Source organism: Odontomachus brunneus, unplaced genomic scaffold (assembly GCF_010583005.1).
Source record: "Odontomachus brunneus isolate Ranch 3 - 2012 unplaced genomic scaffold, Obru_v1 Obru_scaffold_257, whole genome shotgun sequence".
NCBI lineage: Eukaryota > Metazoa > Arthropoda > Insecta > Hymenoptera > Formicidae > Odontomachus > Odontomachus brunneus.
Genome location: NW_022639707.1, coordinates 361,411 through 375,263, shown reverse-complemented (window position 1 = coordinate 375,263; position 13,853 = coordinate 361,411). Strand labels below are relative to the sequence as shown.

The window sequence follows — 13,853 nt, the reverse complement described above, 5'->3', positions numbered from 1 at the left end:
AATATCGGTAAAAATTACCGACCGCCGGTAACATCGGTATATCCCCCCCAATTACCGACCGATGATACCCCCCCCTCCGCGGTGACGTCATACCCCCCCTCTGACGTCATACCCCTGACGTCATACCCCCAACGTCATACTCCCCGCCCGCGGTACCCCCCCGTCCCTCACCCCCCCTCAGAAGACCATGGGTTATAACCCGCCTACTATACCTACTTCTCTGGTCGACAGGGAGGTCAGGAGCGCTTGACCAAGGCGGTGAGCGCGCCACTTCGGGTTCCGTGCCTACCAGAGAGCGGGTGTCCGTCCAGGTGATTAGCGCACCTTCCTGGTCGGGGGTCAGGATGCTGGTGTGAGCCAGCGAGGAGGTAGGAATGGTGATCGTACTGCGGATGAGTACGCTCGCCTCAGGACTAGTGCTTTATCCTTATCGTGCGGCGCTTATATACTCGTCGCTGTGCGCTTTCGGTGCGTACGCCGTTCCCCCACGCGAGGGAATATCCGGCGGCGTCGCGATTCGGCGGCGGCATATGTTTTATTTATTTGGCGCTTCGCGCCTGTTAGACGACCCGACTGCTGTTCGGTCGGGTCGTCGTGACAAGACGAAATGTCTCGTCACCATGAGTTTTTAGATTTAGAAATAGTATTAATAGTTTCTTCAAATTTTTTTCTTTTTATTGTACTATATATCACAGAAGACGATGAAGAGTGGCGATGTTGACTGTAAATAAGAAATATTATGTTGCGCAATTTTATGTCGGTGGTTGTGACAGCAATGTAGATTTACTAGTAGATTTATTTCTACTCCGAGTAGCTGTGGGAACTAAAATAGTAAAAGTAACATTGTAATACGTCTCAGATTACGTTAAAATAAAAATAAATATAAGTCTCTGTTACTTGTTTGTAATGATGGGGAAGTTCTGCCTTTTATCCATATCTGTTGTGCGTCTACATTCTTTCTTAGACAAAATTCAAGTGATTTTTCATCTACATCTTTAACCATTTATATATACTGAACGTCCTAAAAAGATTAACGAAAATATTCTTTCTATAGGTGTCTACATAAATATGTTAACTATTTTTTGTTCTAAATCGTGCATTTATCATATAATTCCTATAAAATATAGAGTGTGACTAAGAAATGTGGCCAAATAATGAATTGTACATATAAAATAAAATGCATAGAGAATGATAATTGTTTATGGATAGAGGAATGATAATTATTTCAACAAACTACCCAGGTAGCAAGATGACGTCTTTAGATGTCACCTTGCTACATGGGTAGTGTCTTTCAAAATTTTTTGTTTACCTTCTATGTTGTGTAGTACTTTTTAAAAACTGCATTTGTTTCTAATATTTCCAATTGGTCATAAGTTTGTTTGCAGCTGCACTACCACTTGCAATATAACTATTCTCCTCTTTATATTTCCTCAGAAATGTATCTTGTAAATTTTTCCATTTTTTTTGGCAAATGTGTGGATCTGTATCTTTGTAAGGAGAAATAATATTAATTATAATATATTAAATGATAAATGCAGCAATGTATAAGAACTTATAGTAAATAAAATATAAATCAAATATCTCTTTAAATATACATACTAAGGGCTTGACTTACTTCTTTCCAAGCTTTTCGTATAATGTTCATACTTCATAACTCTTATTTGGATATTTAATCTATGGTCCAATAAATATGGTCTTTCTTGTACCTCTAATATTAATATTTCTTCGAACACTTTGGGATCATTATCAGGCTGAAAATTTTATACATAAAATTTATTTATTTAAAATAAAAATTTAAATAGTATTTATTTATAAAATAACTATTGTTAAACAAAAATTGTCATTTAGTGACATATTTAACCTAACTCTACACTAAACTAATGATAATTTACACTTACATCAATATTTTCTGCATTTAACTCATCCACATAACTGTCCAAATATCCATAATTTTGAAATTCGTCTTGTGCCACATTAAGGGGGAAACCTCCTTTACACGGTCGAAAAATACATGATTTTCACGAATTTTTTTCTCGGGTATAATAACTTGAAACGTTTTGAAATTTTTATGACAATTTAATACACAATCAAAGAGTACACAGGAATTTTTTCAAAAAAAAAACATGTTTACTATAAAAACGGACGCCATATTAATATCGCTTTGCTTATGGAGTGTCTCCGCTGTGTACACTGTAGCGTCCTTAATTTTGATCTGAAACAAAAAAACCAAAATTTTTTGTCATGTTTATGATACTAGCTTCTATGTGACATTTCGATTTTTTAAAGAAAAAGTCGAAATTGCATGTTTTTACACAGTTTAAAATTGAAAGTGCGTTTTTCGTTAAAAAAAATCGACTTTAAAATACGAAAAAAATATAAAAAAAATTTTTTTTCAAAAAACAATGTCACATCGAAGAGAATTTAATTATCTTTAAAATGAGAGGTCATAAAGCCAAATCGGTTCAGTAGATTTCTCTTAATCGTGTACACAAAATCGAAAAAACGTGTTTCGAGAAAAACGCGTTTAAAGTTTTAGATGCATAAAAATACTACATATTCACAACTTACGGCAGTCTCACGCTAATCAGCGATTCCAGCTGCATAAAGTAGCCCCTCCACTTCCTCGTAGAACTCGTTTTGAGCCATCATCTCCATCCTACGAGCCGTTCTTGTCTCTTTTGAGCTGCTATAGCTTCGGCGGTTCTGTCTGTTTATTCGCTTCTCGTCCTTCGTTATGGCAAAATTGTGTGCCTGGATCCCAATTTCGATATCCAATTTGTTCATTATCATTAACACTGCATTGTAGCCTTCGTTAAATATCGATGCAGCAATATACGCAGCAATGCAGACGACTAAAAGTCTCATAACAAAAACTATTCTTCTGTTAATTTCATAACCGGTATTTATAAGAGGTCCAGAATCAATCTGTGTAGAGCCACAAGAACACAACACAACTATCTTAAAACCGAAACCACGAATTCCCGATTCTCTAAATTCGACATTTTTCAAGCACTTTCGACATATAAGCAGTTGCGCCAGCGTTTGAAAAACGCTTAGAAAATCTATAATTTTATACGCATGAGCCCTATTCACTTCTGCGTCAAAAACATTACATTACATTACATTACATTACATTACATTACATTATACTGCTTAGTTTTTTACTGGAAGCACTCGTATTACTAATTTCCTCTTCTTTGGCTTCATTTTCTTGATCTTTACTCCAAGGAGATTTCCTTTTTCGAGGCCTCGTTGAACGTCTGGACTGCCCGTGTGTCGCTTTCGGATACGAAGTCATGCTGCATTCAGCAACGTATTCACTCGACAAGAGACGAAAGCGAACTGATCGTAGGTCAAAACAAGTTTGAAAGGGAAGACAGATAAAATTTCTACCAACGGACTTTTCGAACGCAGGTATAAACACGCTCCGAAAACGCAGGTATAAACGCGACCGCCCGAGGATCGCTAGGCCCGTCTGAACTCGTCACCCGACCCGTCCGCTTTAACTTCGTAACTTCGTAAATACTGCAGATATCGACTTGAAATTTTCAGGGAATATTCTTGAATAGTTTAACAATCGATTAAGACTATTTCCAAAATATCGATTTTTTTGACCCGATAAAGGAGGTTTCCCCCTTAAATTATTGATAACTAAGTAAAACAGTATGAAATTCGTGATAATGGTCCTAAATATAAGGTCTGTTCTTTTCGTGTGGGTGGGGGAGTATAAGAATACCCCCAACTTATGGCTTGCGTGTCGTATGAGACGACTAAAAGGCCCTCCCGAATGGGCAGCTGCGCCCGGGAGTACTAGAGAAAGGGAAGCGCGCCCGGTGCGGGTAACTCGACCATTACAGCGCGGGGCCCGGCAACCCCGTTAGGGCTTCGGCCTAACTGCCGGTAGGGAAAGGCAACCCCGACTACAAATGCCCGGCCAGCTGAGGCTGTTAGGAGAGGGTCTGCTTTTCCGCCAGCCTAGAGGAGTAAACCTCGATAAAAAAATCATTGGGGGGGGGACCTCCGCTCCGAGGCGGGCGGGGATGCCGTCTCGTCTCGGAGAAAATCCCATCCTCATTAAGCATTGTACGTCGGTGCTCCGGCAGCCGAATGAGATAGGATGCCCTCAACCCAAGAAGGCGAAGAGGAAAGACGAGGAAAGGAAAGAGAAGGAGACGAAAAAGGAGAGGCAGTAGGAAAAGGACAAGGCCCAGACCGAGTGCAAGGATCAGGCTCTGGACTGGGATGAGAATGATGTAGAGGAGGAGAAGGAGGAGGTCTATCATCAGTTGGATGGAAGACTAGGCAAAGGTATATTGAGGAGAGCTGGCAAGTGGCGGAGGAATTCGCAAAAAATGTAGAAGCATGGGGGAAAAGACAGGGAGGTATGCAGCTGGGTCCGAAAATTCGTGGATATGAAGAAAGCTTTCCTGGCGTCCACTGAAGGAGGCCTAAACTGTACGAGAAAAGAAGAGAATGAAAATGGAAAGGAAGGGAAATAGATAACAGGGCGGAACACTTAAGGAAAGAGGTGGCACGCTTGATGGGCGAGGTGTCCTGGCTGAAGGAAGTAATAGAGAAGGAGAGAGGAAAGGGAAAAGAAAAAAGAGGGAGGGAGAGGAAAGATAGAGCAACGTCACCCTTTCCTAAGGCACCCCGGAAAGGAGAGACCGGGCGACATTCCATCTCAGGGATATCGCCCCCCCCTCCTCCCTAGGATTAAGAACGTGGTCCCTGAAGGGGATGCCCCACCCCCCATGAGGAGGAGGAGTGGAAGACATCCAGGAGAAAAAAAAAGAAACAGAGGCGGACCAGCTGGTCCGTCTCTGGAAGACAAAACGGGGACGGGGGAGGCTCGGGGAGCGCCGTCGAGTGGTCCATCGATCTGTCGCTCTCGTATGGCTCCTTCCCACCGGTCAGCAGGAACGATCCCGTCACTACCGAAGACGACGGTAGTGGCGGTGAGATGGGGGGGGGGCTTCACCTTTGCGGAGACTTTCAGGAGGACGAAAGGAGTCATCCCCCTGGAGAAGATAGGGGGATGGACGGCTTTTGTCAGGAAGACTGCTGATGGCGACCTTCTTATTGGACTGGCCGACCCGGACAGGGAGGCCAATGCGGAGGCCCTCGCCAGAAAGCTCCGCGAAGTGGTGCCAGAGGCGAGTATCTCCAGACCTTCGAAGGTAGGTGAAATCCGGCTCGTCGGGATAGATTAGTCGGTCCTGCCTTCGGAGGTCAAGGCAACCCTTGCGGTAAACAAAGGCTGCCAAGAGGAGGAGGTTCGTTTGGGCCCCTACGCCTCATACGGTGGGACCCAAGGGATTTGGAAGCAGCGTGGACGCAGTTCCCTCTGACAGCGGTTTCGACCGTCGCTAAGGAAGGGAAATTGGCACTGCGGTGGACAACGATAGGAGCGGAGTTCCTGCCCAACCGCCCATCCCAGTGTTTCAAATGTTGGGGACACGGCCGGGCATTCTGCTCTGGACCTACCAACCGGAGTCGGGATTGCTTCCGGTGTGACCAAACTGGGCACACCGCAAGGGATTGCACGGAGAGAGCGTCCTACGCGGTATGCCGCGAGGAAGGCCGGCCTCATGGGTGGTCCCGCATGCGCCCTAGGTGGAGAAAGAAGGCCAGCGATCAAAACACGGCCGCTGGCGGGGCGGCCATAGGCGGGGGCCCCCCAATGACGCGGCGGGATAGGAGAGGGCCGTAAGTCGCCCGGAGGGCTGCCTCCCTGGCGCCAAAGAGAAGGGCGCCGCCGACAGAGATCCCGGGGTCATTCCCGGGGAATCTGGCGGTGAAGGCCCCGGTCCGACCAACACGATCGGGGCCCACGACGCCGGCTGAACATCACGGCCGGCGCCAGGGGGACCTGAGTCCAGGGCGAACACTTGTTTCGAACAGGTTCCCCTCCCACACCGACCGCTGGGGGGGAGAGGTATACGGCGGTGCATCCTCCCTGCAGTAGCGGTCCGGAATGGAAGCGGTGTGATATTATGGTCGCACTACGCCGCTGTCAAAGGAAGGTCGGACGACAGGTCGAATCATCTCCCGGCCCGAGGATGGGTCCTCAAGGACTACGCAAAGAGGCGTCCCTAAAGTAATATTCAGGCGGTACCAGGGGCGTCTCTGATAAGCACTGAAGACGAATCCTGCCACAATTTTATTGGGTAGAACCTCCCCGAGTTCACCTGGGGAGGAGTCCCACGTAACCCGCGCTCCTCCTCCGAGGGTCGATATGCGTAAAGCATTTCTGATGGCTTATCAAAGAAAAAAAAGGTCTATTTTTTTCCCGTGTCCCAGAGTAGTCCGATGTTCCACCCGGAGCAATACGACTTCTGGGGAGGACTATTTTACGCAATTTTACGCGTGCACTCCCTCTCGAAAGCCGTCGTGAGACTGGATAGAGAAGACATACTACTGGGTTTCTCTCTATCTGGTAAGGGACTACTTCCGGAGCAGGCAACTGGAGTTCCGCATCAAAGCGGAATTCCAGTATAGAAGGGCGGTCTATCGCGATGTTCCGCAGGGGACAGTGTTGGGGCCTTTATTCTGGAATATCGCGTACGATCAGATTCTTCGTTCAGCTCTTCGCCCCTGCTGTACCACCGTCTGCTATGCAAACGACATTGATGCTGGCCGGGGGAAGGGATTGGAGCAAAGTCCTAGTCCTCGGGCAGTTCGCATCGGATTAAATGGTGTGCTCCATACTGAGGATAGACCTCAAGGTGGCCTCTCAAAAGACCGATGTTATGTTCATACCTGACAGGTCAAGGAAGGGACTTATCGAGGGCCCAGGTCCGGACAAGAGAAACTCTCGTGATGATGGGTCCCGAGCTGAATACTTGGAACTCACCCTGCATGGCACTTGGGGGTTTGAGCGACACTTTGAGGTCCTGGCTCCCAAATTGGGCAGGGTAGCAAACGCACTAGGCGGCCTCTTGCCCAATCTCGACAGCCCCAAAAAGAAAGCACGGTAGCTGTATGTCAACGTAGTCCACTCGGTCGCCTTTTATGGGTTACGTATCTGGGCGGGGGAGATGGCGGTGAGCCAGCGCATAAAGCGCTGGTTAACCAGTCACATCGCTGGATTGCAGTCTCACCCGCGCTTATAAAACCACGTCGTATATGGCCGCCACAGCTCTGGCGGGCCTTCCCCGAATAAGGTTTCTTGTTCGGGTGCACACCAAGACGTGCAGGCGTACAAAGAAACTCCTACAAGGGGGAGATCGTGAGAACTTAGTCAGGGCCATTGGGCATATGCGCAAGGCGGTATGTCAATATTTTCTCCAGATGTGGCAAATGTCCCTAGGAGAGGCGACGGATCGCTCGAGAAGTAGGGTCGCCGAAACCATCCAATCCTGTCTACTGGAATGGATAGGCAGAGCCAAGGGAAAGTTATCCTTCCGAACCACGCAGGTACTCACCGGGTATGGCTGTTTCGGTGAGTACCTGCAGAGGATAAAAAAGGAGTACACCACCCGCTGCCATCACTGCAACGCCACAGTGGACTCGGCGCAGCACACACTGAAGAAGTGTCCCTCCTAGGTGAAACAGCGTCGGGTCCTAACAGGCGTGATGGGAGCAGACCTCTCTCTCCCCTGGCCATTATCAAAACCATGTTATGGAGAAAGGAGACTTGGTCCGCTATCACCTCCTTCTGCGATAACTTCATGTCGCGGAAAGAGGAAGAGAGGCGCCAAAAAAGCGAAACTGAGGAAGAGATAAGTGGGAGGCGTAGGAAGAGAAAAGTCTTTCCATTCCCCGCGCATAAATGCGGCATCGAGGGAAAACGCGTAGGGAGTTGATATAAAGACCTGTTGTGTAACGGTCCCTACGCTCGGTGACCTCCCGGAGGCAACTGGGGCCCCATGGGGGGCCAAAGTGTTAACACCTAGTTTAACACCTAGCGAAACAACACTCCTGAAAGCAGATGCGACGCCGCCGTAGCCAATAGGCGGCGACGGAGTCCCCCCACAGCCGATATATATGCAAGGCGCAGAAGGAGAGAACGATTTCACAAAAGAGGTCGCCTCTCCCTCCCTCAGCTACGGCGTCCTGACCCTAAAAGGGAAGAAAGGTACACACAAAGCCCTCACTTCGCCCCCTAATCGGTCAAGATGCCAACGAGGGACGGGGTCCGAGCGGGAAATTAGGATCCCGTCTTAACCCAATCCACAGCCAGGGGAGAGCGCGGCGAGACAGAGGGTCCCACTTCTTGTCGTAATAAGGTAAAGAACCGGTTCGGGAAACAAAAAACCCCGGTCCGGAAAGTCCGACAAATGGAGGCCGAGAGTACCCCGGAAGTAATGCAAAAACGGTTCCCGGGGTGCTCCCATTATGGCCGCTGAGGACGAGACCGACAGGGGTTTTAATGGGTATGCTTCCGCGTATAAGGCGGAGGAGAGTCCTATATAACCCGCGATCTTTCCCCGAGGGTCGCGGGTATACGTAACGCATTTCTCCTACCTTAACGAGAAAAAGTGTCTTTTTCTTCCGCACTCTCAACCCCAAGAAGAGGTCGGGGGATGGGGCAAGAGAATCTGTTGTCCACTTTCTCCTCTGAGAGTAGGAAAAAGATACGGGTGGAGATGGAGAGTGGGGACATCGACCGTCGCCGATCGCTTTCTCTAGCAGAGGTGGGGAGGATCTCCGAGAAGAAAGTGAAAAAGAATATTGCGCAGAGAACGCTCTCCCCCGTCAACCACCACACCCACAATGCGAAATCCATCGATCGGAAAAAACCGATAAGAATCGAAAGGACCCGGCCGCTAAACAGGAACCAGTGAATGCCGCGGGAGTGGACCGACCCCCTCCCTGTCGGAGACAGGCCTCCAGATGAACGACGGAGCGAGATAGAGAAGAAATAGAGGTCTTGGTGAAGGCTCTTGTTCCTCAAATCTTGGGAGACATGGGGTGGTCCCACCCAAGCGGCCGCGACTTCAATCTTCGCGGGATCGGGGGAATCCCGAGCGCGGGGACAGGATAGATGGGGGCGGGAGATGGCTGCAAGAAGCGGAATCTGCCTCCCGCCCCATCTTCTCCCGCTTCCGCCTCCGCCAAATCAGCCCGGCGGGGAAGACCGGAAGGGGAGGAAAAAAAAGAAAAAGAGCAGGCAGGGCGACACGTTCCTGCGTGTCGCCCAATGCACCTGCGGAGGAGAGGGCGCCACGTCCTGGACCAGACCAAGGTCCGAAAGTGCCTCCAATTTCTTCTCTGCTACCGAGTCCAAATCCTGATCCTGTGTGATGGGGAGAAGGTAGAGAAAAGGTGGAAGAGGGGCTACGCAATCCCCTCAACCCGATCCTCAGAAACTGTGGCAACAAAAGCCGGTGGCCGAGGAAAACAGGAGGGAGAAGGACAAGAGCTCCTAGGCCAAGGGCGGGAAGCCAGTTAAGGCCATACCTAGGGTTCCTCGTGCCGCTGCTCCAGCCGTAAACTGCCCAATAGGCAGCTACGCGGACATCGTGCGGCGGGCGAGGGACAACATTGACTTTAGGGAGATCGGGATAGGGGAGATCTGCACCAGGATGGCCGCCGGCGCCCTAGTGCTTGGGATCCCCAGTTCCGAAGGACAAGCCGAGGCGGACGTCCTGGCCGGTAAAATGTCGGCCTTCTTCGCTGACAAGGACTCCTCGCGGAGTGCGAAACGCGCATCCGGCGAGGAGGGCCAGCAACCGGGCCGCGACCTCGGCGATTCGGTCGCTGTTGAAGACGTCTCCGCGGTGACCGTCGCCGGAGGCTGCGGGTCCAGGGATATAAGGGCCACTGAAGTCAAACCTAGCACTGACCATGCGAGGACGCTGTGGTTATAGTGTCCCCTTGTGATCGCCAGAAAAATCGTGGACAGAGCACGCATCCGGGTTGGATGGTCCTCTGTCCGCGTAGAGGCACTGGCACGGCGCCCGCTTCAGTGCTTTAGATGCCTAGAGTAGGGCCATGTCAGGGCTATGTGCAAGGGCAAGACCGACCGCAATAGTCTTCGTTACCACTACGGTTCGGCCGGTCGCAGGGCTGCCGCGTGCAATGCACCAGTGAGCTATCCGGTGTGTCGCGACGCTCACAAGCCCTATGGCCACAGAGTGGGCGAACCCGTGTGTCCGAAGGCAAAAAGGGGAAGGGGGATAAGGGAGGGAGAAGGTGGAAGTCCTCCAACACGTCTCCCCCAAGCTCCCAGAGAAGAAAAAGGAAAGGGATCTTCCCCCCGTGTCAAAAGGAGATGAATCTCAATCCGAGGTCCTGGACCCTGCTCAGAAAAAACAGAGGAGTTCGCGAAAGACCAATGCCAAAGGGAATGGAGTGCCGCGGATCGACAGGGGTCCTCGGTCGCGGCAAAAGTAAGGCAGGGCCTGGAGGAGGAAAGCGGGGAGCCAGATTGCGATGGCTACCCTACTCCTCCAGGCCAACCTTAATCGCGCTCAAGCAGCGCAGGACTTGTTCCTGCAATATCTCCACAAGCCCGATGCGGGATTGGGGGCTGCCGCCGGGCCCTGCTACATCCCCGGAGGTATCGCCCATGCATAACGGGTGGCGTTGCGGTCTGGAGGGTGCTCGATAGCGATCTTCTGGAGCGCAAACTTCTTTCCCTTCTCCGTGGTGGAGAGCAAAAAGAGATATGTCGCGGTCGAATGGGGGGCCTTGGGCGTGGTCCGGGTTTGCGCCCGACCTTCCTAAAACAGCACCCACTTTGAGGAGTTTTTGCGCCGGCTAACAGACACCTCCACAGGCCGGTCCTGGTGCACGGAGACTTCAATGCAGAATCGCCGTTGTGGAGATCCTCGGTCATCCGGGAGCACAGACTTGGAAGAATAGGTCGCGTCTTTCGGCCTCAGTGTCTTAAATAGGGGCCGAAGGAGCGCCTTTGTCGGGCCGCGGGGTCAGTTGGTGATAGATGTCATGTTGGCATCTCCCCCCGCAGCCCGGCTCGTAACGAGTTGGAGAGTGGTGATCGAGGTTAAAAACCTGAACCTCGTTTTGAACCATTGCTACATCGAGGTCCGACTGGTCGCCACCTCGGAAAAGGTACACTGAGGCGCGACCAAGAGGCTGCCCGACTGCGAAGATGGGCCCTCGCAAAGTTCGACTGCGAGTTGCTGGTGACCGCCTTAAAGACGGCCTTATGGATTAAGCCGGGTCCCCCTCCGGAGGACATGTCAAGCCATCGAGGAAGAGGCGGCTGTAATCTGGGGCATGATGGTGGATACGTGCGATGTCGCAATGCCTCGGTCCCGGCCACACCCCCGCCGATCCGTATTCTGATGGACGGCGGAGATTGCCGAATTTAGATGCTCCGCCGTTCATGCCAGGAGGGACACGGACCGGTGAGATAGGACGGATGTCCGCCGGGGGGTCTACCGCGAAACGCGGGAAGCCCTCAAGGCAGCCATAACTACGACCAAGGCCCGTGCCTGGGAGAATCTGGTCTCCACCATCGACAGGGACCCGTAGAGACGCCCCTATCACACTGTGATGAAGCGCTTGCGCCCGTGAGCACCCCTACCAATGGAGTCGGACTTCGGCCTCCTTGATGAGATCGTGGGGGCCCTCTTTCCGCGTGGGGATAACAATATACCCCCCTATGAGGTCCCTCCCTTAGATGCGGATGGGGAGGACGTCGGGGTCACCGGAATGGAGATGGCCGGAGCCGTCAAGAGGCTCGGCGCCAAAGGTAAAAGGCTGGGCCCAGACGGCATCCCGAGCACGGTATGGGCCCTGGCCATTCGAGAGGTGGAAGGCCGCCTAATGCGGCTCTTCACCTCCTGTTTAGGGACTGCGGTATTCCCCAGACCTTGGAAGAAGGCCAAGCTGGTCCTCTTAAGGAAGGGGGTTAGGCGCGAAAAATCCCTTCCGCATTTAGGCCAATATGCCTACTGGACAAGGCGGCGGAGTTATTTGAGAGAATGATCCATTCCCGCCTCGTCCGGCATCTGTCCCGAAGTAGTCCCAAACTCAACACAGAGTAATGCGGCACCATAGAAGGAGGAGGGCATACTAGGTGGCGGCGGGACGCCGTGCGTTCGAGATCTGCGTATCTTTTTCGTTCCAGAAAGAAAAAAATATCGAGAGCGCTGTCCTAGGCTGGGATTCGAACCCGGGTCTTTCGCTTGCCGGGCGACTGCTCTAAACCACTGAGTTACCTGACGCTCCACGCTCACGACACTCTCCTCTTCCTAGATAACGCTCAGCGATCCCGTTCGGAAGCCACATCTCTGGCGCGATCCCGAGCGCACCGCGACTACAGAGAGAAACAATGTTACTGTACCAAATGGTACAGCTGTCAGTCTCTCAAATTCAAAGGTTGGCCTACTTCAGGGTATACACTCTTCTGGTCGCCATAATAAGAGACTGCTTTTGGGATGGAACACTGAAGTTCCGCAACAAAGCGAAACTCCAATGTGGAAGGGCGGTCTATGGCGGCGTTTCGCAGGGATCTGTGTTGCGCCTCTTGCTATGGAGCGTCGCGTACAAACAGGTTCTCCGTCTTGCCCTCCCCCCGGCTGCCGTCATCTGTTACGCAGACGATACGTTTATGCTAGCCAGAAGCAAGGGCTGGAAGGACGCCCTGGTCCTGGCGGTGGATCAGATGGTGTATTCCCTAAAAAGGATGGGCCTCATGTTCATGCATAATGAACCAAAGGAGTGGCCGCCAGGGGTCCGGGTCCGGATCGACGACGTATCCGTGAGCGGATATCACAATCAAGTATCTGAGACGTGTCTTGTATGGTACGTGGGAGTTCCGGAAGCACTTTGAGCTTCTGGCCCCCAGGTTGGGTGGAATGGCGGGTGCCTTAGACAACCTCCTGCCCAACCTCGGCGGCCCAAAAAGGGGAGCGGGGTGGCTGTATGCCGGCGTCGTTCATTCCGTGGCCCATTACAAGGCCTCAGTCTGGGCGGGCAAGGTGGCGAACAACCAACGAATAACTTAGCTGGTCCGCCGCGCGCAGTGGTGGATCGCTGTCCGCCTGACCCGGGCTTATAGGGCGGCGTCGCGTATGGTCACTACGGTCCTGGCTGATCTCCTCCCGTTAGGATTCCTTGCGTGTATGCACGCCGAAAATTATCGTATCAAGAAGCGTATCAAGGAGCTTCTTAGTAGGGAGAGGGAGGACCTGGCTAGGGGACACCTAGCCGAGTCCGAGACATTGACTTGGCCAAGAAGCAGGCGCGTCAATGCCTCCTGTTTGGGTGGAGCATCCACATGGAGGGAGCGACGGGCAACTCGGGAAGTCGGGTCGCCGAGGCCATCCGACTCTGTTTACAGGAATGAGTAGACAGCGCTCACGGGGGGCTGTCTTTCAGGACAACGCAGGTGCTCAACAAACATGGTTGTTTCGGTGAATGCCTACACAGGAGAGGTAGGGAGCACACTTCACGCTGCCACCATTGTGGTGCCGGGGTGGACTCGGCGTGGCGTACCCATGAGCGTTGTCCCTATTGGATGCAAGAGCGCCGAGTCCTAGTCGGGATGGTGGGGGCGGACTTTTTCCCCGCCCTTGTCAGGCCCATGCTAGGGGGAGTTGAGAGCTGGTCTGCCGTCATCTCCTTCTACGACACAACCGTGTCGCAGGAGGAGGAGAGTGTGAGGGCAAGACGGCCCCGCGAGATGGGGAGAAGCGCCCAAGGAGGAGATAAAGGGAACGCATTTGTGCGGCCTGGAGGGGCGGCGCACTCGCAGGCGGGGAAGGGACGATATACGAAGAGTTTCCTCCACCTGTGTACCTGCGGGTGGGCCAAGCCCTCAAACGGGTCCAGCCGACGACCATCGCCGGCAGAACCCGGGGGCGCAATATTAGAAGGCACCCTCGGCGGGGAACACGCCACGCATAGTCAGCGTGCAACCCCCCCCCCCCCCC

At 51.9% G+C, this 13,853-nt stretch overlaps 1 long non-coding RNA gene across 1 annotated transcript; it reads right to left on the bottom strand.

Moving 5' to 3' along the window:
* Nucleotides 1-204: 204 nt before the first annotated feature.
* On the bottom strand, nt 205-12,097 carry LOC116852823. The gene is made up of 6 exons (XR_004379860.1): nt 2,569-12,097; nt 1,899-2,212; nt 1,616-1,751; nt 1,310-1,487; nt 898-1,021; nt 205-823 (listed from the first exon to the last, which is right to left on the bottom strand). It is a non-coding gene; the product is annotated as an uncharacterized LOC116852823 (long non-coding RNA).
* Nucleotides 12,098-13,853: the final 1,756 nt, after the last annotated feature.